Raw genomic sequence first — 23,706 nt, forward strand, 5'->3', positions numbered from 1 at the left:
AATCCTTCATCCCACATTCCACCTTATAATCTCGCTCTTTATTTGGTTTTCCAATTTGTTATTGTTTGTTTGTTATTTGGTTTTTAGGAGTATTAGCAACTAAGGCCAAATAGCTCCGGGGATATGCAGTGGTCATTCCCTAACCTTTTCGCATCCTCCGTATTTGGTGGTGATGGGCTCGAACCCCGGTCTAATCAAGAAGCGTGTGCTATGCCCTGCTGCTCCTGCCCACCTGGCTACGGAGGCGCCTGTTCAAGATAAAGATGTTGTATATCGTAATTGGCCTGCATCCAAATCTCCAGGTTCATTTTCTGCATGCACCAAAGCTCACAGCAATTGAAAAGCAGTTATTAATCAGTCCAAACTAGATTTCGGACAGGCTAAGAGTAAAAAACTTGCTTCTTGTCCAAATGGTAGTCTAGCAATCTGATCATTTGCCAAAACTATTGGCTGCAACTTTTGTCCATCTCTGTTCCAACCTCTGACAAAACCGGATGTTCTATTGTCACTTTAGCGAAAGATCTTTGATTACTTAATGCAGCATGTTCTCGGGACTTTTTCTTAGTTCTGAATATACCCTGAATTGGCAAACTAATAGAGCAAACTTATCTGCGAAAACATCTAAACCTTCCAAACACTTACGAGTTCATTTCTCAAATATACGTGGTCTCGGTTCTAATATCAATAATGTCCATTTCTATTTACAATCTGTCAAACCCCGTGAACCTTTTTCTGACAGAATCCCAATTATCGGTTGATTCAACCACTGCACACTTCAGACTCAGTCTGAATTATTCGCCTTTTGCTTCAAAGGTGGTACTTGTGCATAAGTCTGTTTTGATATTCCCTGTCAAAGATTTAGTAATTTGGAATATCTTCTTTTCGATCTGCTCTGGTTTAAAATCTCTCTAACACATTCTGCCAAATTTATCTGTTGCCTCTATCGTTCCACCACTTCCACTAATCGCAACTCTTTCACGTCCTCTCTTTGAAGCGACTTTCTCCAGTCCAACTTTCCTAACAGTGAGGTAATTTTCCTTGGTGATTTTAATGTCCACAACTCCAGCTGGCTTCCGTTTTCCAGTCACATGGACCCAGCTGGTCGAGATGCTGAGACTTTTGATATTAGTAATGACTTCGCACAGATTGTTCATTTACCTACCAGAATACCAGACAATCCTAACAACACAGCCAACATGCTTGATATTTTTCTCACAGATAAACCCTTCTCAGTACACAGTCGAGGTGAGTAGTCCTCTGGCCATCTCAGATCACAATTTGGTGGTGGTCTCTTTTCCAATGGAGCCTTTCTCTCGTGGCCATCGTCAACCTCGTGTTTTTTGGCATTACAAGAATACAAAATGGGATGATCTGCAAGATTTCATTTCTTCTTTTCCTTGGTCCGATTACTGTTTCAAATCTTCTGATGTCAACGTTTTCTCAGATCGTGTCAGTGAAATTATTCTCGAAGGGATGAAAACCTTTATTCTAACCTCCAGTTTAAAATCTCGTCCTTTATCTAATTCTTGGTTTCCAATAAATGTGCTAAGGCTGTTCAAGGTGAGAGCGTTGCATATTGCAACTGGCTTATATCCAAATCTCCAGGTTCATTTTCTGCCTACACCAAAGCTCGCAGCAAGCAATTGTAAAGCAGTTATTAATCAGTCCAAACTAGATTTTGAACAGATTAAGAGTAGCAAATTTGCTTCTTGTCCAAATGGTAGTCGAGCATTCTGGTCTTTTACCAAAGCTAATCGCCGCAAGTTTTGTCCATCGCTTCTCCTGCCCACTCTGTCAAAACCAGATGATTTTATTGCCTCTTCAGGCAAAGATAAAGCTGACCTGCTAGAATCCTATTTTTTTTTTCCAATTCGTGTGTTGATGATCTTCGTAATCCACCTTCCACCATTAGGCGTATGTTACCCATCTATGGACAAACTTAATGGAAAAGTTTGGTGAAACTCAAGCAGTTGCCCTTGATATTTCAAAGGCTTTTTACCATGTTTGGCACAGAGGTCTTTCAAATAAGCTTCGATCTATGGTTTGTCAACTGTTTTTTTGTAATTGCTTATTCTCTCTGACCGCTCGCTGAGGGTATTAAGTGACGTCAAATAATAAAGAATTTAAATGATAAATTTCACGTTGGTAGCACTCTTTTACTCGAATCCATTGTCATTTTCTTGACTTCCCATTTAAAATGAACACCGTGTATTTGTTCATTTTAATGTCAGTTATATCAGGCATGATTCAGTATAGTCCATTCCAGCCATATACACCAGTTCTTATATTTTATCTCGCATTATATCCCTATAAAATAACAGTACAGACTTGAATCTCACAGAAAAAACCCTTGAGTATCGAATAATCTTGCCATAAAATTATTGAAACTGCCTACCATGCAAGAATGTATTCCTGGATCGATTTACTTATTATGAAAACCGAAAATTCCAGAACAAAGACGCTCTCCTGAGATCAGCTAACTACAGACTGGATTGAAGTGGCCTTTAAAAATTCCTCCACCTTCCAACAAGATTCGAATCTATCCAAAGTAAAATTGTTGGCTTCTCAATATTTTGGTAAAGCGGTATACATTACAAATAGGATTTAAAAAAATAGAGTTGGCACGGCATATATGATCTTTCTTTCCATTGGTAATTGGATCTATCATTGATCAATATCTTTTTCACTCAACCAACCTTGTAGGCTGTCTATCTTGCAATATTTTGTTTTTATTTTTCATCTCTGTCTGCTTCCTCTTCTTCTCTATCTTTCCACTTTTCCGCTTGTCTTCTCTCTCTCTCTCTCTCTCTCTCTCTCTCTCTAAAACTTTTTCTTGAGCATCCGCTAAGAAAAACATATCTAATGTCTAGAATCTTTAGCGTCGCCTGCAGTCCGAACGAGTGTACTTGTGACATGTATGCAGACTTATATTAACCTTCCCACACTCGATACAAACATTTGCCCTTTGCAGCACAGTCAGCAAAAAGAAACGGATATCGTGCTTATTTGATCAAGTGGTCTGATGCTCAGTATATTTCCAATTCCACCCAGGAACCAAAAAAGATGCTCCACTAAAGAAGAAAATTCTCGCAAAACTCGGAAGATGGTGTCTATCCAAAGTGTTGAAACACCATTAACAGTGAGCGCTGTGTGGGCCAATTGGAACCATCTGGAGCATTATACGGAATGACATTAGTGCTCGCAGAGATGAAAACTGCATCACAGTCGACCTATAGGCATCGCAGGAACCCAGAAGGCCACGAGGACTAACTAAAGTCAATAAACCGAACGGTGGAATTCAAATCAGAAAAAACACTTCGACAGCCAAACCTCAGAAAAGATAAAAACAAATTACTTTGGAGATAATACCCAGTTTCCCAATAATCTGTTAAAATAATTTATTACAGACATAAAGCGCGTTAAAACAGAAAAAAAAATTGGAAGGCTCTTTGTGAAAAAGGAGAAAAAGTCCAAGAGGAAATCGATGAAAAAATATGCTCTTTTTTTAAGCACGGGCTCCGTGTGGTTGGAAAAAAATCGTGTGAATAATGATCGCGCAATAATTTAAAGAGATTCTGAACTGCGAATATGAAATCATGAAGTGTAAGATGACCTGGATTTGCGCAGATGATCTCACAAGTTCATATTATGCTAATTACATGAACGAAGTTAGATGCACGTTTCAGAAATGACTTCATCCGTTTAAAGCTCTCATTTTACACTGCTGCGAAGGTGTCTAGTGATTAAAATCCACCAACGGTGATGGACCACAGGCCTGAATATTTGAAAGCTTTGCGATAGAGATGATGTAGACAAGAATTATGCAGAAAATTTAGTTCAATACGTCACCACTAAGAAAGGATATTGGAATAAGTAAGAACATCTTGGGTGGGGTGGCTTTTGGAACAAATTTTTATATAATTCTCGGGAGCATCATCTACCTGATGAGAAACTTTCTGTCGATTTTTTGTCGTCAGAAGATGTGCCAGATTAAGTAAACTTCCCGAATAGTATTAGATGCTCCAACTGTAGTTGCAGATGAACTCAACAGTTGCTTTATATCGATATTCACAGAAGAAACACCTTTGTGTTAATGAGAAATTATCAGAGTGGAGTTGGAAAAAATGTAGTTAATGATGTTGAAATTTCACTTGTTTATTTAATGGAAAAACTTTCGAGCCTACCCTACAGGCCAGTAAGGCTCTTGGGGTTGATGGCATATACCCTATAATCTTAAGGGAGGCGGCAAGTGAGTGCATTGAACTATTGAGGCTAATTATGAGAGAATCACTGCACTCGGGAGTGATTCTGTTGGATTGGAAAAGTGCCAATATATCTCCAGTACATAAGGGTTGTTTCTAAGAGTCAGTGTTATCAGTTTAACTTCCATAGTAGGGAAAATCATGTTGAACTAATCTGGTTAACAATTTTGACAGGGTCAACTCAAGAGTTGGACTTAGGAAAATAATTTCGATATTGTTTATTTGGATTTCATCAAAGCATTTGACTTAGTCTCACATGAGCGGTTACTTTATAAGTTGGAACATGTTGGAATCACAGGGGAAATCCTTAGATGGACAGCTGGATGGCTTCAGGGCAGGAGGCAGAGGGTTGCGATAAATGGTTATTCCTCACATTGGGTTGATGTAAGAAGTGGGGTTCCCCAAGAATCCGTATTGAGACCACTGTTATTTTTGATTTTCATAAATGGCATCGATGAAGGGATAGAGGGCGTGATGTCTAAATTTGCAGATGATGTAAAGATTGGTTGAGTAGTTAATGACTACCACCAAGCAGGGCTTCTTCAGAGTGACCTAGATAGACTTCAGGAATGGTCAAACATGAAATTCTCCGAGCATTGTAGACTGGTTGCAAGGAAGGCCCATGGTGTCATATTGATGATTTATCAAACATTTGCTAGTAGAGATAAGGACGTCATAATCCAATTATATAAGGCTGCTGTTAGATCGCACTTGGAATACTGTGCTCAGGTATGGATACCGCACCTAAAGAAAGACATTGTGCTTCTTGAAAGGGTCCAAAGACGGGTAATTCGCCTGGTGAGATCGGCAAAAGGGCGTCCATATGGGGAAAGACTTCGAATATGTGGGTTGCAGAGCTTGGAAACTAGGCACCTTAGAGGAGATTTGATTGAGGTGTTTAAGGCTCTGAGAGGAAGCATAAGCAAAATGAATGAGGACGAATTTTCAAGATTATAAATGATTCTAGAACTAGGGGCCATAAATTCAAGTTACGGGGGTAGATGTTTAGGCTCAATTGCAGGATGTTTTATTTTAGCCAGCGAGTTATAAATTACTAGAATAAGTTACCTACATGGGTGGTAGAGGTTGACAGTCTAGGGAAATTCAAAAGTCAGCTGGATAATTACCCTACGAAAGGAGGGAAACGCATAGGTTGTCTATTTCTTTTTCTATTATTATTATTTTATTTTAGACTGCGTTTTAATGAAACTTTTGTTAAGTAGATTTAAAATCGCCTCCTCAATTTTATTTTAGGCATTAAAATAATAATTTAATATTTCGATAAGACCTTTTTTTTTTCATTCCTTAACTTTGCGCTGTTGGATAAATTTCCCTATAACTCTGCATCAATAATGCAACGTATTTTTACTTGTCATAAATCTTCAAACAAAATTCTCCAGTAAAGGAGCATTATGGGTAATTGTAACTACAAAAAATCTTCTCAGTTCAAAAGGTTAATTCATCACACAGAATAATATATTATTCGATTAAGAGGATTTCGTGAATAAATTTCGAATCGCGGAAATTTTAAATAGGAAAGAAATATTCAGCGCACGCAGCTATTGGATTGATGGTGCCTGTCCATCAGAGATACAAGACGTCTGTCATAAGGCCTTGCTCATTTATTCTGGCATATCTACTAGAATACAAAGACTAATATAAGGTACTGATTCTCTCAAGAATACGACCACCTCAGAGAGTTTATCCAGAGGTGGTGGTGCTGTATATATTGGGGAACTGTTCGGCGAAATTGAAACCATTGATTTCAATTCCTCCCTCAACCTAATTTTAAATGAGAAACCTATAAAATGCGAATAACTTCGAATAAAAGAGTGCTAAAGAAGTGAAATGTTATGCCATAAGAGACATTTCAAAAATAGAAAAGTAAAATAAAAACTAAAGCCATCATCGATTTTAAGCTATGTTAGGTTGTTCTTGGTATAAAGACCTAGAGCAGAAGCAACCCAGATATTATCATGGCAATGTTAATAACTCGTACTGAAATTAACCTAAAACATTTGTAATATTCTAGGTTACCAGTTAAACGAAACGAATATAACTGCCTTCCTTCTAGATGTGATCAAATTGTGATGTGTAGCCGTTGGAATAAACAAGTGCACCAAAGAAGTCCATAGATCGTCCGTTAATTATGGGCTTAAGGAAGTAATCCAATGGAAATCCACAAAGAAAGCATGACTGTTCACGATCCATGATGTTGAAGCTTCTTGGATTCCTAGTGAAACAAACAACATGCTCTACAGAAAAAGTAATGTGGACAGTCTTGTGGAGCAGGAAAATTTTCTCTTGGTGCATTCAGTAGAATATGGTCGCACTGTTAATGACATAAGAGGAAAACATTTATATTCAATTTCTTGATGGTTTTCATCATCTTTGACAATACACTACACATGTTGAGCAGTTGACATCAGATTTTGTTGGAACAGGTTGGATGAAAGTCTTTACAATATTCACCGTGTAGTCAGATTTAGCACCTTCAGATTTCCATCATTCGCTCGCCTTGAGCAGTCTTGCAGGACAACCTATCCACGACAATAATGACGTTCATCAGCAATTCTACAATGTCCTCACGGGGGCCGAACTACTCATCAATCGTTGAGTAGTTCAACCTCCGTTGGGAAAACGTGTGAATGTTTCCAGCCATTATGGTGATAGGATTGTTCGCTGCAGGCTGTTCACGCAGGTCCTTGAATCAAGGAATCCATGCCTAGACGAATTCAGGCTGTTTTTAAAGCTAAAGGAGGATCAACACGTTACTAGGTTGGTATTAAAAACTGATTTATTTAGAAAACTATTCTAGTGATAATATAATATCTTCCATGCATATTAAACGCTAAATTTGATTCTGGTTCTGGTTACGTTTCTAATTTGTTGCTAAATCCTTCATCAAGCTATTGATTACTCTAGGACTAACAGTTATATTACAGCGTTCTACAGTCCTGATAGTGGCTTGAAGGTAGGATTTGGCAAGAATAATCCAAAATTAGTCAAGTTAAATGTTTTGAGTGTTTGACAGTTTTTGTATTGTCAGGAGAGTAACCTGCAATAAACTAAATATTTACAAACCCCATGGTGGTAGGTTATGTATACCCTACCACCAAGAGTGGTGGGAGGTTTTCCCACGAAATAAATTGTAGGAAAACACAAATTATAGAATGGATGTTATGTGGGAAAAGTCAGATTCTGATCAAGCATACTTAAAACTTTTAAGAACTGTTCTTCAAGGAATAACTAATGCCCTTGAAACCCAATGAGATCACACCCGATATTAAAATTTTCTTTTTTTTTTCTGGTGGGATGCTTTTTCATTTAGTGTCTCATTACTTGTTGGAGGGTGCTGTTGTAAGTTAGGACCATCAGCGACAAAGACCATATTGCTACATTTATGCTCTTTGTAAATCGCGTGTGTTCAGTGGTCGATTTTCTATTTGTTGGAAATAAAACCAGAGTTTTCAGGAGGAAAAAACCACGCTAAAAAAACCTGAGACCGACTAACTCAGCCACGTTGTGAAAATGGTCCATAAAAATTCCTCACGTCATCAACGCTAGCACTGGATGTATTACCGAGCATCAACTTCTACCTACTCTAATCTATACTGACTCCCTTATTGCAGTAGCAGCTCTACAGGATTCCGAGCTCTAGAATCCCAGGAAATAACCATACAGACCAAACTGCAAAAAATCCAGATCTTAATATACAAGATAACTTTCAGTTTGTACCATTTACAGATTATAGGAATGTATTTCGTACCAAATATACTTCCATTTGGAAACAACTTTGGAGGAACCAGCTGTGCAATAAACTCTGCAGAATAAAAAAAGATCTATGTTCATGGAGTTCGAGCTCACGTACAAATAGACAGGAGGAAGTTATATTGACAAGACTGCACACTGGGCATACCTTCCTCACTCACAAACATTTATTTCTAAGAGAAGATCCCCCCGCTCTGCTCTTTCTGTCAGATACAACTTACAGTAAGGCACATCCTGATTGATTGTCCATCCTATTCAGCCATTCGAACGACTTCCTTCCAATCATTAGCACACTTGCAAGCTCCTCTAACCCTCTTTCATATTCTTGGTGACAAAGCAAACTTAAGTGAGCTATTTATATATATTAAGCATCTTGGAATAATAAATACACTTTGATATATCCATCCATAAATCATTAAAATCAACATAGCGACATTGACAGACACATATTGGCCATAGTTGCCCTTGTGTCGTGAAGTTTGCGTAACAACAACGTCATCAACTGGATTCGAACTCTGGTCTTTTCCACCGGTGTGAGGAGGACGGCGATCCTACCAACTTTGCTACCCACGATGGTGGAAGGTGGTGTATATAACACTATTCCACGTAATGTCCTTTCCTATCCATATTAAAGTTGAGTTGGGTTATTGCACAAATCGAATGAGGACAGCTAAGGTCACGATGCATCTTTATATTTTGTTTGTGTATTTCATATTTTCTATAATGAATTTTGCCTATTTTACTGATGAGAAACCAGAGATGATTTTTCCTTCAGAGATTCTTGGATTTAAAACAATGTAGCCCTTGAATAACCAACTTGTGTGTGAAAAAAGCGCAATTAAAATTTCTACCCTTCACAAATGAATTCAAATCCCAATCTTTTTCGAATAGTATCTTGAAAAGGCCTGCAAACTACCCTTTGCCCAGTTGAGGCAGACCAAATAAAATTCTGAAGAATTCTGCATTTAACCCATCTCACACCTGAGTGTAGTACCTCACCGTTGTTGCGTTAATTTGAGATTACCGCTGCCCAAATACAGTATTTGCCTTTGCCATTTTAAACTACAACGGGCAAAGGCAAATACTTATTAAATACTGAACCCTGGGGGACTACATTAACATCATTAGTCCACGAAGAACAGTGTCCATTGATAACGACTCAACCATCCCCTTATTGATGGCAGCAACTTTTCCTTAATGCCACACTGCTCCAGTTAAGTCTTTTATGTGCTAAAGAATCAAAAGATTTCCTGAAATCCAAGTACAGGCGCATCTAAAAGTTTGGAATTATGGCGTGTGACAATATTTTTCGTTAATTTTATTTGAATTAACTATGATAAGTAAGGTTTAATATAAAAAAACACCCTACAAACTATTTTAAGATTTTTTATTAAGTACTGAAATATTTTATGCAATATTGACTAACTATACCGATTTTTCATCAAAATATCCTGTACTGGATTTTATCCTCCCTTGCACTTACACTTAGGTGACATTCTAGCAATTAGCGATTGTTAGTCAAGACACTATCGATCCTAGTGTCTTGACTATCATTATTCCAAGCGATCTGCAAGGTTCCCCATAATTTTATGAAGAAGGGCAGACTTCAAGGAGTTGACGGGCTAGATGATCCCATAAAAGCTCTATTGGGTTTAGTCAAGCGATTTGTGTGGCCATGCCAAAATTTTTAGTACCTCCATCCTTTTGTTTACACGCTAGAAAGTCCCTACACAGCTTAGAGCTGTGCTTCGGGCCTTTGTCTTGTTGTAATATAAAACTTCTACAAAGTTGAAGTCCAGAGAATATTGCATATCTTCAAAAATGTTTTTATAAACTTCTTTTCTTAAAATTCCTTCAATTCTAACGATGCCAACCACTCCAGAAAAACAGAAACAGTCCCAGATCATGTTGAAACCACAATTGTGTTTGAATATAGGCACTAAACAACGTGGCACCATTTTTTTTCTCCAGCTGATCATCTCACAAAAACTCTCCACTTGGATCCAAAAATTTCAAATTTGGATTATCCATCCACAGCATGTTTTTCCACTCTTCAATTGTTCAATGTTGATGACGCTTAGCCCAAGCCAACCAATTCGATTTTCTGGATTTAATAAGAGTTTTCGGACCACTACACAACAATGAAGTCCAGATCGTTTAAGACGAAATTTTACAGTGGATGTAAAAACGGGAGTTTCTCTGATATATTGAATTCAGCTCGAATTTCGTGTGCAGTAAGACGTCGATTGCGTTTAGAAATCAGCGTTATGGTATTATTTTGTGCTTCCGTTGTTACGCACGGTCGTCTTGATCGTGGTCTATTCATTAAACTGCCAGTCTGCTTGAATCGTCGAATGGTAGTTTCTACTCCTTTAAATGAAGCAGCACCTAGTTTTTTTGCCAATACGTTTCGTGGAATAACTTTCTTTATACAGAGTTATAACAGCACTTCTTTTTTCGACACGCAGTTCCTTATTTCTTGTAATCTTTACCACGAAACACACAAATTACACCAGACACTCTTTCTAAATGACAGATATTCGATTTTATAAGTTACAACTCTTCTCCTGAATTTATATTATTGCAAAACACTCTAGAATCATCCACAATCTTCTATAATATTGAAACAATACTCCAACTTTCTACAATCTTCTATAATATTGAAACAATACTCCAACTTTCTAGAATTCTAGAAGCATCTACAACATTCAGGAATCTTCTACAATGTTCTACAGCATTCAGGAAGCTTCTACAATGTTCTACAACATTCGGGAATCTTCTACACCTTTTTTGGCAGAAGTGTATATGATATTTGCATCCAGTTTCTTGATTACTGCATCATAGTATTCAATCAAATAAGTCAGACAAGATCGCCTCTTTACAAATCCATGCTGTGATTGAAGTGTAACTGCGTTCCTGTCTAAATGGTCCTGTAGTTCTTCTTTAACCGGTAACTCCATTCCATTATTCTCCCCTCAATTATTTTCCGTCGACCAGAAGTTAATCTAGAAGGTCTGTAATTACTCATGCCACCATTTGATCCACCTTTGTGACCTGGTGATACATTCCCAAATCTCTAGTCCACAGAGACTCCCCTGAATCCAAGGATGCTCTCATAATTATGGCTAAGGGTTTGCTTACCCCCTTTGCTGCCTCCCTTTTAACTGGATAGATCTCACCCACTCTATGTGCCTTTTTTTGTGTTCATCTTCAACAATTTCTCTTCCACTTTCCTCTCAATTATCACAAAATCATTCAGCTTTCGCCAGAATTTGACTCACTTCTGGCATGCCCGTCTCCATCCGTAAAAAAATTCCTGACGTGGGAATGGAGATAAAAAAAACATGTTGTATTTAGTTTATCAGCATCCTGAGCAGAATCATCAACTGTTAAAGTATTTATATTTAGGGCATCAATTGGATTCATCCTCTTACTTCTATTGTTTACATAAGCAAAAAAATCTTTGACGCTTTTCTTTTCTCCTTTGTCAGGGACATCTCGTAATCTTCCCTATCTTGCCTAATCTCCCTTGTGACTTGATAAAAGTCCTCGGAGGAACTTTTTTCCTGCCAATAAATTTATTCTAGCTTTCCAGTCCTCAAACAACCAAGCTGCTACTTTTAACAAAATAAATAAATAAATAATACAGCGTGTACTTTTCTGTTTTCTTTGCTTTCTCCATTTCTAAGAGACCAGAGTGTCTTTCGTTCTCCCAGACCTTTTACTTCATTTATTTTAAAACCATATTTCATCCAACGCTTTACATCCTTTATAAAAACTTAAATCCCTGGAAGTTGAGTTTCGGAAAGCATATGAGGAGCGACTGTAATCCGATTAGATTAATATTGTTACAAAATTTAAAGCTTTAGCAAAAATATTTACGTATTCATTTGGTTTCTTAGTTTCTAGTCTCCATGTTATTTATCGAATTCTCACACAGTACCAAACTGTCTTACGGATTCACATTACTTTTTTCAGACCGCTACTGAATCGTACTTTCACAAGGAGCATTGTCATATTATTATAAATACAACTCATCTCCAAAGAGCTGCCACAACGTAGCTAACAGAAGAGGACAGCTGCGTTTATTGTTTCATCAATGAAAACCAGTGGACCAAATCTACGCAACTTTAAACTTATACCATATACTACTGATATTCATTGCTGTTTCAATATTAATTGGGCGAAACCGTGTTTGGCAAGCGCTGGGTATGTCCAGCTGATACCTGTACTGTATATCGTGATTCTTCAATCCCCATAGCGGTTCTACTACTACTATAAGGTTCAATGCTACCGTTCTCTATACCAGAATAGAGGGGACGTGCTGGGAAACAGCTTCGGCTCCCGAGTAGCTGGGTGAACATGGTAACTCCTTTTGTGAAGTGAACTGCTGATAGTTGCTGGTCTTCCACTTTTTTCCAAATGTCTCTCAAGTCGGCATATTAATGATACTTTTGCGATTTCCTCTCACTATCCGTTCCAACTGTCGACAAGTTCTGAGGGTCATTAAAAGTTGTTTACTTGGCTTGAGATTAATAGTCGCTTCATCTTCTGTCTTCCATCGGTCTTCGGCATTACTGACATGATTTTTAGTGTATCACTCTTTCTTTTATTTGGCGAATGGATATGCCTGCTATGTGACAACCTACTATCACACCCGGAGCTTTTCCTGGTGTAAAATGACAGGGTCCTTGTCAATGATAGTAGAAAGAAGAACCCTACTCCTGGTGCCATTCCCTGGTGGTATCAGGACCTTCAACGACTCCGCAGGGAGGTAAACAAAAGGCGAAAGGCCTTCCAGCGGGCGCGAAGATCTTGGCCTGCCTCTGAAGTTGTAGCCCTCCGGCAACTGTACAGGGAGGCCAGGAACATGTACACAGCAAAACTAAGGAAGTGTAAGCGGCTATCTTGGAAGACACTGGTGTCTACCACAGGGAACACTGACACCTGGAGAGTGGTGTATAAAGTCACCACTAACAAACTCCCTAGGGCAGAGATTGTTACTTCTACTAAGACCCCACAGGGCACAATGACAACTGGGAACAATCTATTGGTATCATCCTGAATGTGACATTCCAAAAGTCGCCAGCTCCTTCTACTGCGGAACAGCTCAAACTATGCCATGAGAAGGATCACTATGACGAGTATAACCTGGAGTCCCCATTTAGTATTGATAAGCTTCACGCTGCAACTGCTGTGAGCAGGGATAGAAAATGCCCAGGACCAGACCTGTTGGAGCCTGAAATAATCAAAAAAAATTGTCGAGTACACTACCGAGATCATTTTAAATCTCCTCAACTGCTGTTTGCAAGCTGGAATATTCCCAACGATTGGAAAATAGTCAACTTGAAACTCATCCTTAAGAACCCCACAAAACCTCCAGAGTTACAAGAATACTACCGCCCAATCGCACTTCTTCCAGTCCTTAGTAAACTATTCGAAATATTGCTCCACAAAATAATTTTACAGCACTACGAAAGCGCCAACTTGCCTTCACCAAAACAATATGGTTTTAGATCTGATTCCTGCACGGTTGATACCTTACGTAATCTTCTCATAGCGGCTCCTGGCACAGGCAAGAAGTACTTCTTGATTATTGCCATTGACTTCGCCGGGGCGTTCAACTCAGTCTGGTGGCCGAGTGTCTTTGGCAGACTTCTCAGAGCTTCCATTCCTAAAAATCTTTATAAAAAAATAAATCTTTTTAAAATAATAAATTTATGAGACTATCAAATCATATCTCTCCAGCAGCTCCGTCTGTTGGAGAGATATGATTTGATGCTCCATTTCACAAAGCCTCCAGAAACGTCTTTCGCCGGTGTCCGCAAGGTTCGGTCCTGGGACCTTTATTATGGAATATTGCTTTTGGATGTCTTCCTCAACATTGATCTGAGAGTCACAAATCTCAAGCATATGCTGATGATCTTATTATCACTGTGGCAGCGGACTCCAGTGCCGGGCTTGAGACCCTTTCAAATCATCCCCTTTGCATTCTCCAAAGCTGGGCAAAAGAGAATAACCTGCAAATATCTACAACCAAAACTACAATCAAATATCTACAACCAAAACTACAATCAAATATCTACAACCAAAACTACAATCAAATATCTACAACCAAAACTACAATCAAATATCTACAACCAACTTCTCATTCCAGGCACATCAGAAATACCTCCGAACCAAAATCCGTAACTATGCTGCTTTTGTTGCCAGCGTCTCAAGCCGGGATTGGGGTCTTAAGTGAAGAATCTGCTCATTATTCTGTAATGCTGTTTTTATACCTATCACCATGCATGCTTCAGGAATCTGGTTCATCAAAGCTGTTATGGCGTCCAAAAGGAAAATACTAGATACCATTCAGCAGTCCATTCTGCTTATTACTACAGCCGTCTGCTGTACGGTAAGAATCCACGCCCTTCAGATTCTTGCTCTGCCCCTTGATTTAGAGGTGATCAGAAGGGGATTGCTATACCAGCACTGAAAAGGAGTTTCACAAACATCCTCAATTACATAACCAATCCGGCTAATGGATGTAAGAAAGAAAAGAAACTCCTACTTAAGCAGCTGCAGCAGGAGTGGCAGAGCTAGTGGTCAAACTCTCACCAGGTTTGTACACAACTCGCCTACTTACTGGCCACGGATCCATTAAAGCCAAATTAACATCACTGGGCATCATTTAAGATCATCTTGTCCTTGTGGACAGCTGGAAAGCTGGTACCATCTTATGTATGACTGTTCCCTGTACAAGGACCTTCGTTCTATATTAATCACCAAAATCATATACTTACACAGAAATCAGGAATTCCACCTACTAGACAGCATACAGGAATATACTGCATTTGCAAATTTTGCTCAGGAGCTCTTTGCAAGACGGAGAAACAATCCTAACATCCATCCTAGGAACGTATGTACGGGACAAAAAAAAGGTTCTTTCTCCCTGAAGCTAAGGGTTTTGGGTCCAGCAAAATCACTGAGTAGTCAATAATATGCATCCAACTGCTGATGTCGAGACCTGCCAATTGTGATAAACACCTGGACGCGATTAAATATCTTGATGTAACTAAACCTCTAAACAAGGCACAGACTGAGAACCTCCGATGTGAAAAATACCTTGATATTATTAAGCCACTGAGGGACTTGTTCTCCCAACCGTGACCTGCATATCTTCAATTGTGACAGTGACTTGGACGTGACTAAACCACAGAAAAGGGGACCTAGCCTTTTGACCACTTGGACATGACTAAACCACAGAAAAGGACGTTACTTCTCGACCATGACTTGTGCGCCAAGTGGTGATCAATACCTGACTTTCTCGTCTGGTATCTTTTGACTCCCATTCGCTTGTCCCTCTCGCTTAGTGGAGTTTACCCCAACTAATAATTTTGAGGGCACCTTCCTGTACGCCTCAATATTTCTTACTATTTCCTCCCATTTGATTTTCATATTCCCCAATCTCTATCTGGTTTTTTTAGGTCCTGTCAATGAAAGCAAGGGCAATTAGGTAGCAGGACCTTCCAGAGAATAATGGGCAACCTGGCGGTGTGTACGGGTAACGAGGGGTCCCATTAGGGGTTGCGGCCAAAAGCCAGACCACAACAACAGAACCCAACGTAATACTTCTCAGATACCACACACAATACTTTTATCTGGCTTATACAAAGTACCGTATACTTCACAAGAGTACTTATGGCGCAGGTTGTGGGAACCCACTGGTGGTGCCCCCCAAACACTATATACAATACGGCGCTAGGGACATTGAGGCTTTTTGAATCCGTGGCTGAGTTAGCCGGTCTCATGCGAGGACAAAAACAAAGGTTCTTTCTCCCTAAAGCTAAGGGTTTTGGGTCCAGCAAACAGACATTCTTGAAGTTCACCTTGTTCTTTCAATGTTCATATAAACACTAGCTCACAATTCGCTTTTAGGATAGTGAGATTTCTAAAAAAATTACTCACTTATTTTGCGCCAGCCTTGCTCTTCTCAGCTTTAAGTGTTAGAGGAGAAGTCAGTGAAAACACTTGTAAAAGATTTTTCTTATTCTAAAGATAAAAATCCTTTTAAGGGTTAATTTTACGAGGTGTTTGCTAACCTAAGTCGGCAATGAGAGTCGTAACTCTGAGTAATTAGAAATACTAAGGACATAAAAAATTTGAGTACCACTCCAAGATTATCTCTCCATTCTCGTTTCAGTAAACTATTAGTTCTGTAATATCCTGTTATCAGAAAGTCATCTATTTTTTCATCGGACACATTCTAAGTTTAATTAGTTGAATAAAATATGTTTGTAATTTACACAAATGTTCCCAGTGAATCTCAATAAGGCTCAGAATACCTTTGGTCCAATGTTTCTCTCCATTAGTTGTTTGGAAGAATGCCAATCGAAATAAAAATAAAGATGCGCTATGATCAACAACTTACAAGTCAAAAAGAGAGAGTAGACCTATAGGAGCTATTTATTCCATAAGTCTTTAAATATAATCGTTAGGGATGAAATTTTCTTCATATCCAGAGAGGAGAGACAGCCAACCAACTCTTTTTGCTGTCCTGAGTATATATCATCCTACTTTCACAGAAATACCTCGTCCTGTTTGTTATATTGTCTTACTGAAGCTAGTAACTGTCCTAAATTGTTATTATCCTAAAATATAATCCTCCCATAAATGATTCTTTTGCAGTGAGAGGGATAACTTTGATATCAAAGCTTTATTTCACTTATTATGGAATCTAATGATCCAATAAGATGTTTTTTCCTCTTTTCGGGAAAAATCATGCAATCCTTACCCGAGACTGACTAACTAATCTTAACTAATCTCGGCCATAGTGTGAAAAATTTCCATAGAAGAGTTCTTCTCGTCAAAATGGGACTCAAACCCAAGTCTTTTCCAAACGCTGTGGAAGAACTGCGTTTATAACCACTGTGAGAGCAATCTCAAGAAGGAAATTGGGTCTACTCCTGTGCAAGTGGTACTCGATTCACTCAGCATTCATTTGAATACATTTAACTGAAGTTTAAGTTGTAAAGAACAACGCGAGCTTCTTTTAATGTGATGGCTTTCATAGAATAATCCATTCGTGTTGAAGCCACAACGTCTGTTCCTGCCACTCTGGCTGCAGTAATGGGACTATACTTAATAAGGTTTTCTTCGGTAGTTCTTTAATCTGTTTATCATTTTAAATTAGAAGAGTTTAAGATTTTGAGCAGTCTGTTCTTGAAATGAAAATACCATTTAACTCCCTGCGCATTCATTAAGCTAGTACCAGTAGGAATTTCCATTAGTGTGAAATTAAGGTGTTTAAAATTTTATTCTTCGTTACAGGTATCTCGTGCTGGTGTACTGTAAATTTGAAAAGTGAGAGTACGATTCAGAAATTGTGGGAAAGAGATACTTAATCATCCGTAGCTAGATTCAATCTTTCTTTTTAAATTCTTCAGGTCATCACGAGTTCATGGTTCAACAATCATTTGTTTCATTGCAAAATCATTGTTCTGCTCACTGTTCAAGCATTTTTAATTCGCTGTAAAATCTTATCAAAAGACAAATACACACAAAAAGTTCTTTACCTCTTTCTTAGCTCAGATATAAATGTACACAAATGGTTTGTTTGAATAATCTAAAATCACTGATTCAGAAACAAGCAAGTCCATTCATTAGATTCTGAAACAAGATAGATTCGGATAACAAAATTCAATAATTAAAGTCTCATGGAACCATTCATAGTAACACATACACGTGTACCAATTATTGCGCTCAAAAACTGTGGATAACATTGGGAGGGGGCAGTGCTCTTAAAGAATCCTTCAAGATTCCTTTAGTCCATTGGACAATGTAAAATATTTCAACACATTCTTAAAGGATTCTCTTCAGGCTAAACGATAACAGTTTGTCCGCTTGACTGAAAGAATTAAGAATTCTTAGAAATAGATTAAAGGATATAACATCCTTGATTTTTAATAGACTAAGCAAACCATTTGGTTGTCTGATAAAGTCCATGATCTTTAGTACGCAGAATAGTCACAAATTTTCTCTGACTCTTCTACGAATTAATACACCTATTGTCCTTTATTCAGAATAAGAAATACTAACCTTACTGCTGTTTCATCGGTATTGTGATGTCGCCAGAGAAGATAGTTATCTAAACAATGTCCTATTGAACAGTTAAGTTCCACCACTATCTGTAAGTTTAAAATACTTGCAGATAGTGGAGGAAAGTCATCCTACCTGCATATATAAGCACTTCTATCGAAGGAACAAAATATCCCAATAAGGAGCACGAGATAAAACAATAGATTTAACCATCATATTACCAACAGGTGTTTATAGAGATTCATTATCTTATCACATCTCTCGTTTAGGAGAGAAACTAAATGGGGAATATATTTGACATCCCTTTTGTTCATCAATAAACTAGTACTTTGTAAAATCCATTAATATATTCTACAGCTGAAGTGGAGGGTATTAAAAACAAGAAATTATCGATGGAGAATATCACTAATATGCACTTCGTTTTAATACAAATCTCCAAATGTATTAGTAGGGTGTAAAAATTGCTTTTAACTTATGTACACACACAAAAGATCGCTGGTTCCCAAAATGAGTTTCCATTTTGTAAACAACAGGAGACAAATCATTTAATACATTTTCAAAATCAACAGTTTTGAAAATGTATTAATTATCCCTTTCAGGATAATTAAATGTTTTAATTATCCCTTTCGGGTATAATTATTTAAATAAATGTCGAAATGTTCACGCGTACCGAAAGGTGTGCCAAGCAGGAACGCAATGTTTACAATGACGCGGAAACATTCCTGATCAGCTGCGTGCAGAATGAATGGCCACTGCCATCTGACAAGTAAACATGCTTCTGTAGACAGACGTGATGCAGGACGGGGGTCGGCCGTCCGCTGCTAATAAAGGGACAGACAACGGACAAACTCCTACCTGTTCTCCACTTTGTTCGGCGTGCTGCTGTTCTGTGATGCTTGCTGCTGTTGCTGCTGCTCCCTGGCCCTTTCCATAGACTGATGCTGGTAGAATCGCTGCATCAGTTTGTCCCAGGGACCTCCCATGTTATTGCCCGGTTTCCTCCTCAGCATGGCCATCACACACGCGCATAAACCTCTCTTCAGTGGCACGAAACACAAGAACACACAGATTGCACGAAGAAGAAGCACAAGGGTAACCCAAGTAGGCCAGTGTCGGGCCGACAATTCCGCTGTTCTCTCTACACCAGGCTTACCTTACAAGTATCCGGTGCGAGCGACGCACCATACGTCCGCGTGTGCGCGCGCGAACAGTGCTTTAATTCTGTTGCCCGGAACAGCCAATGATGTTCGCGCGGGAGGATGGTGGCGCTGTCATTGAATCAATTTTAGGTGAGCGGGCTACAAGTGTTAGTGGATCAGAAGCTGCTTCTGGGATAACAGTTCACATGACAACGACACCATCCTGTCGGACGCTGGTAGTTGAGATACCTTTTCTGTTATTTTTTCCTCTTCCTTCTTCTCTTGGCGGTGGGTTCCAGTCTGTCTCCGAAGATCACTCACTCGGCCTCCCAGTTAATCTTGGTGTAGCACGTTGGTAAGTTTCCATTTGCTGTCAGTTGGCAAGCGTACAAGTAGAGTTTTTCGCTCTTTCCACGTGTAGTATATTGATAAGTTTACAACGTCTGTGTTTCTCTGGATTCGTCCCTTTTTAATATTCGTTCTACACGAGTGTTGGGATATATTAAATTATGTACTTTTTTTTATGCAAAGCATGCGAAAAACAGCGAAATGTTTCCTGCGATGTCAGGGCTGATTATTTCAAACCACAACATGGACGATGAAGCAGATAAATCCTTTCTCCTTCCCCTCAATTAAAATAAATCTCTGCTTCATTAAGAATATTAAAAGAAAGGTTGTTTATGGAACTTTCTGATCGTAACATACATTAATATTAAACACGTAGTAAGTAAGATTATCCTGAATGTTTTCATAACTTTTTTTCCCTTCTTAACAGTACAAAGTTTATATCCTGCGACACCAATGATTCGGAATGCTTTCCTCTCCATTTACAGTCTGTATATGATTGATAGCCATCATCATGTCCTCATGAACCTTGGCGAAGATTAATAATGGAAAACTGTAAAAGGAACCTAAGCAAACAAAATGGAAATAGAATATCCACTCGACACTATCAATGCTGCAATAAAATCCAGAATTCTTTACCCATAATTCCCTTTATGTAGAAGTATGGTGCCCATCGATCAACAGAGTATAGAGATTGGGATTCGAAGATTATTTGAATAAATTCGAATCAGCGCCACTGACTCCAACAGTATCATCATCAGTGCAGGTACAGAGAATATTAAATACTGCAGAACGTATTATTGTAGTAGTAATCATATATGTGTATCTTTTTATTATTAATATCACATTATCCTAAAGAGCATTCCCCAAGTATGCTAGGAAGAACTGGTTAGAGCAGTTACCTCGCTTTCAGACACTTCTGTGAACTATCATGGAATGGGAATTACAGCTTTCATCACTAATAATATCAGCCATGGTGCGTGCATTTCCTGGTTGTAATTTGTAAAGTTCGATATCCGTGTTTGTTGCTTAACTTTATAATAAGAGAGTCTAACTTGAGTTTACGACGTCGAACTATAACCTGCACTCATGTAGAGGGTGGCCCATAAGTAAGGAAACATATTTGACTGAAAATAACAAAAATTACATCTGTTGAATTGGCTGCCATTTTGGTCTTTACAAAATCGTAGTCATTTTGGTAAGAGAGCGGCACACAAGGAAAAATGACTTAGAAATGTTCTCTGATTATTCTCTGCGACGCTCCAACAGAGATCTGTGCTTATTGCTAAATATTTATCCTTAAGAATCCCCAAAAAGGAATCACAAGGTATTAAATCAGGAGAGCGCAGTGGCCATTCAATGGAACCTAGTCGTCTGACAAAGAGGTCTGGGAACGTTTCGTCTAAGAATTCGCGGATTCCATCCACATAAAAAAAATAAATTCTGAAAATTGATTTTTGACTGCGTTAATGGAATGATTTTGCCTTTCAGCAGTGTCAGGTAGCTTCCTCCTCTCACAGTTCCCTTAGAGAAGGTCCAAGAACATCTGCTCACAAATTTTCAGCCCTGATCGTAAAACCAGGAGCAATTAAATCCTTCTTAAAGAAAAATTGGTGTTCTTAAGAAAGTAATAAACACAGTTATGGCGATTAACAGTTCCACTGAATTTAAATTTGGCTTGATCAGTCCATACAACATTGTCAACGATACCTGGGTTTGTAACACTCATGGCCAAAAAATCGTTGGTAAACTTCCAATCTTCTATCTGGCTCGTATTCATTCAAACTTTGTAGAGACATGAGATGATAACCATGTATTTATACCTTTATGATTCCAATCATTCCATTTAAGCTTGGTTTCCGTATTTTAAGTTCCACGTGTCGAAATTTTTTCGGACTAGTTTTGAAATCCTTTCAAGAAATAGAAAGAGTGGGCCATATAATCAGAATGTCTTTTTGTGGAATTTTAACTTTCCAAATGTTGACTGATTTGTGGGTCGGTCACTCATACACTAGCAAGACTTTTGCGGATTTCTTGGATGACTGTTTTCTACCGCAGCGTATTAAATAGGCAACAAGAGGAAGCAATACTTTTGATCTGTTTATCAGCAGTGATTACCAGATAAAGAATCTGCAGGTAAAAGACCCTCTGGGTGGCAGTGATCACGAATACAAAAATTGCTCTTCTCCACTCGTACACAGTACCTAACTTTTTTGAATGTTTTTGTAGTAGCGTACCATCATTGCTGTCGTTAACCACCCTTCCAACATCTACAAACTTTTTGACATTAGGCTGATTTCATCAATATCATTAATAAATATTTAAAACAACAATGGTCCCAAAACGTTGAAGCTGGACATAAAAAGGGCACCCGGGGTGGATGGGATCTATCGAATCACATTAAGGGAAGAAGCAAAGGAGGTGAGCAAACCCTTAGCCATTATTATGAGAGTCTTTGCATTTAGAGAAGGTCCTCCCTATGGACTGTAAATGTGCAAATGTATCGTCATTTCATAAAAGGGGACCAAAAGGTGACATGAGTAATTACAGACCTGCGAGTTTAACGTCTGTTCCAGGAAAAATAACGGGGTCACTGGTTAAAGAAGTAATACAGGACTATCTGGACAGGAATTCCATTATATACTGCAGTCACAGCATGGATTTGTTAAAGATCAGTCCTGTCTAACCAATCTGATAGGTCACTATGATGCAGTGACCAAAGAACTGGATGCAAAAAATAAATTTGATGTCATTTACTTGGATTTCAGGAAGGCTTTTGATACTGTTCCACATAAAAGACTGGTGTATAAACTGGAGCAATGTGGTATTAAAGGCAAGGTATTGCTATGGATAGAGGCATGCTTAAGGAGAAGAAGACAGAGATTGATAATTATCAATGGGCACTGCTCTTCATGGAATAATGTGATCCAGGATTCACTGTTGGGACCATTGTTGTTTTAAACATTTATTAATGATATTGATGAAGGTATATCAGCCTAATGTCGAAGTTTGCAGATGACACAAATGTTGGAATGGTGGTTAACGTACCCTACTACAAAAAGATTTAGAAAAATTATGTCGATGGGTTGAGAAATGGCAGTTGAAGTTTAACATTGACAAATGCAAGGTACTGCGTATGAGTGGCAGTAATCTCAGAGTAACTTATCAATCGTGTGGAACTACACTCAGGGTAATAGAAAATGAAAAAGACCTGAGGGTAATTGTGCAGTCAGATATTAAATTATCTATGGTCAATTTTCTGTTTTTTGTGCGAAAAACCCGAGTTTCAGGGAGAAAAAAACCATGATACCTTCGCCTAAGAACGACTAACTCAGCCACGTTGTGAAAAAGGCCCATCAAAATTCTTTACGTCATCGGTAGGACTCGAACTCAGGTCTTTTCCACCCAGTGTCAAAAGGACTGCAATTCGACCAACTGTACTATCCATGAGGGCTTCAGCCAGCGAGTGGTTTATTGTTGGTATAGCCTTCCATCTGTTGTGGAAGTGGATAGTATGAAAAAATTCAAGGAAGAACTAGACAAATTCTTGTTTGGTAAGGGTGTGTAATGCTTCAATTAGTGTGTTGCTAGGAATTTAATGAACTGGCGTTAATTTATTGGAGGATTGCTTATTGGAGGCTTGAAGTGGTGGAACCCATGTTTAGTCTCTAGAGCTAAGTTCCGGTCAACCCTTCCCTATCTCTTCCATCATGCAGTATGATTGATGACTTTTGAGGTTATGATGAACGTTGTGGCGAGATCCAATATTCCTTACATTTCGAGGGTACAGCTCTAAAACGGTTTTCGCAGGCCGGCCGCTAGTTAGTACACCGGACCGAACCTATTGGTAACTCTCTAGGAGGCTTCCGGATCAGCTAGTGTATAATCTTGCTACCTCTACTCTGCCAGATAGTGACTGGAGGGAGTCCGAGTAGTGTGTATGCGGGGAGCATTGTCGAGGCCACGTTATGTCAAGGATCTGGGTATATTCTTCCCACATGTACGCCATATCCAAAAATTTCATTACTTCATACAGCATGTCCCACCCACTTTTTCTTACTATTGAATACACCATGAATTGTCAAACTAATAGAACAAGCTTATCT

At 38.7% G+C, this 23,706-nt stretch overlaps 1 long non-coding RNA gene across 1 annotated transcript in view; it reads right to left on the reverse strand.

Moving 5' to 3' along the window:
* The window catches only part of LOC150077263 (uncharacterized), a 218,924-nt gene extending 199,660 nt beyond the window's left edge, over positions 1–19,264 (reverse strand). The window contains exon 1 of the long non-coding RNA XR_016547675.1: positions 18,972–19,264. This is a non-coding gene — a long non-coding RNA (uncharacterized LOC150077263). The remainder of the gene's footprint in view (positions 1–18,971) is intronic.
* Between the last annotated feature and the right edge of the window lie 4,442 nt (positions 19,265–23,706).

The sequence above is a fragment of the Mastigoproctus giganteus genome, chromosome 12 (genome assembly GCF_048544385.1).
Source record: "Mastigoproctus giganteus isolate SK-2022 chromosome 12, ASM4854438v1, whole genome shotgun sequence".
NCBI classification, from domain to species: domain Eukaryota; kingdom Metazoa; phylum Arthropoda; class Arachnida; order Uropygi; family Thelyphonidae; genus Mastigoproctus; species Mastigoproctus giganteus.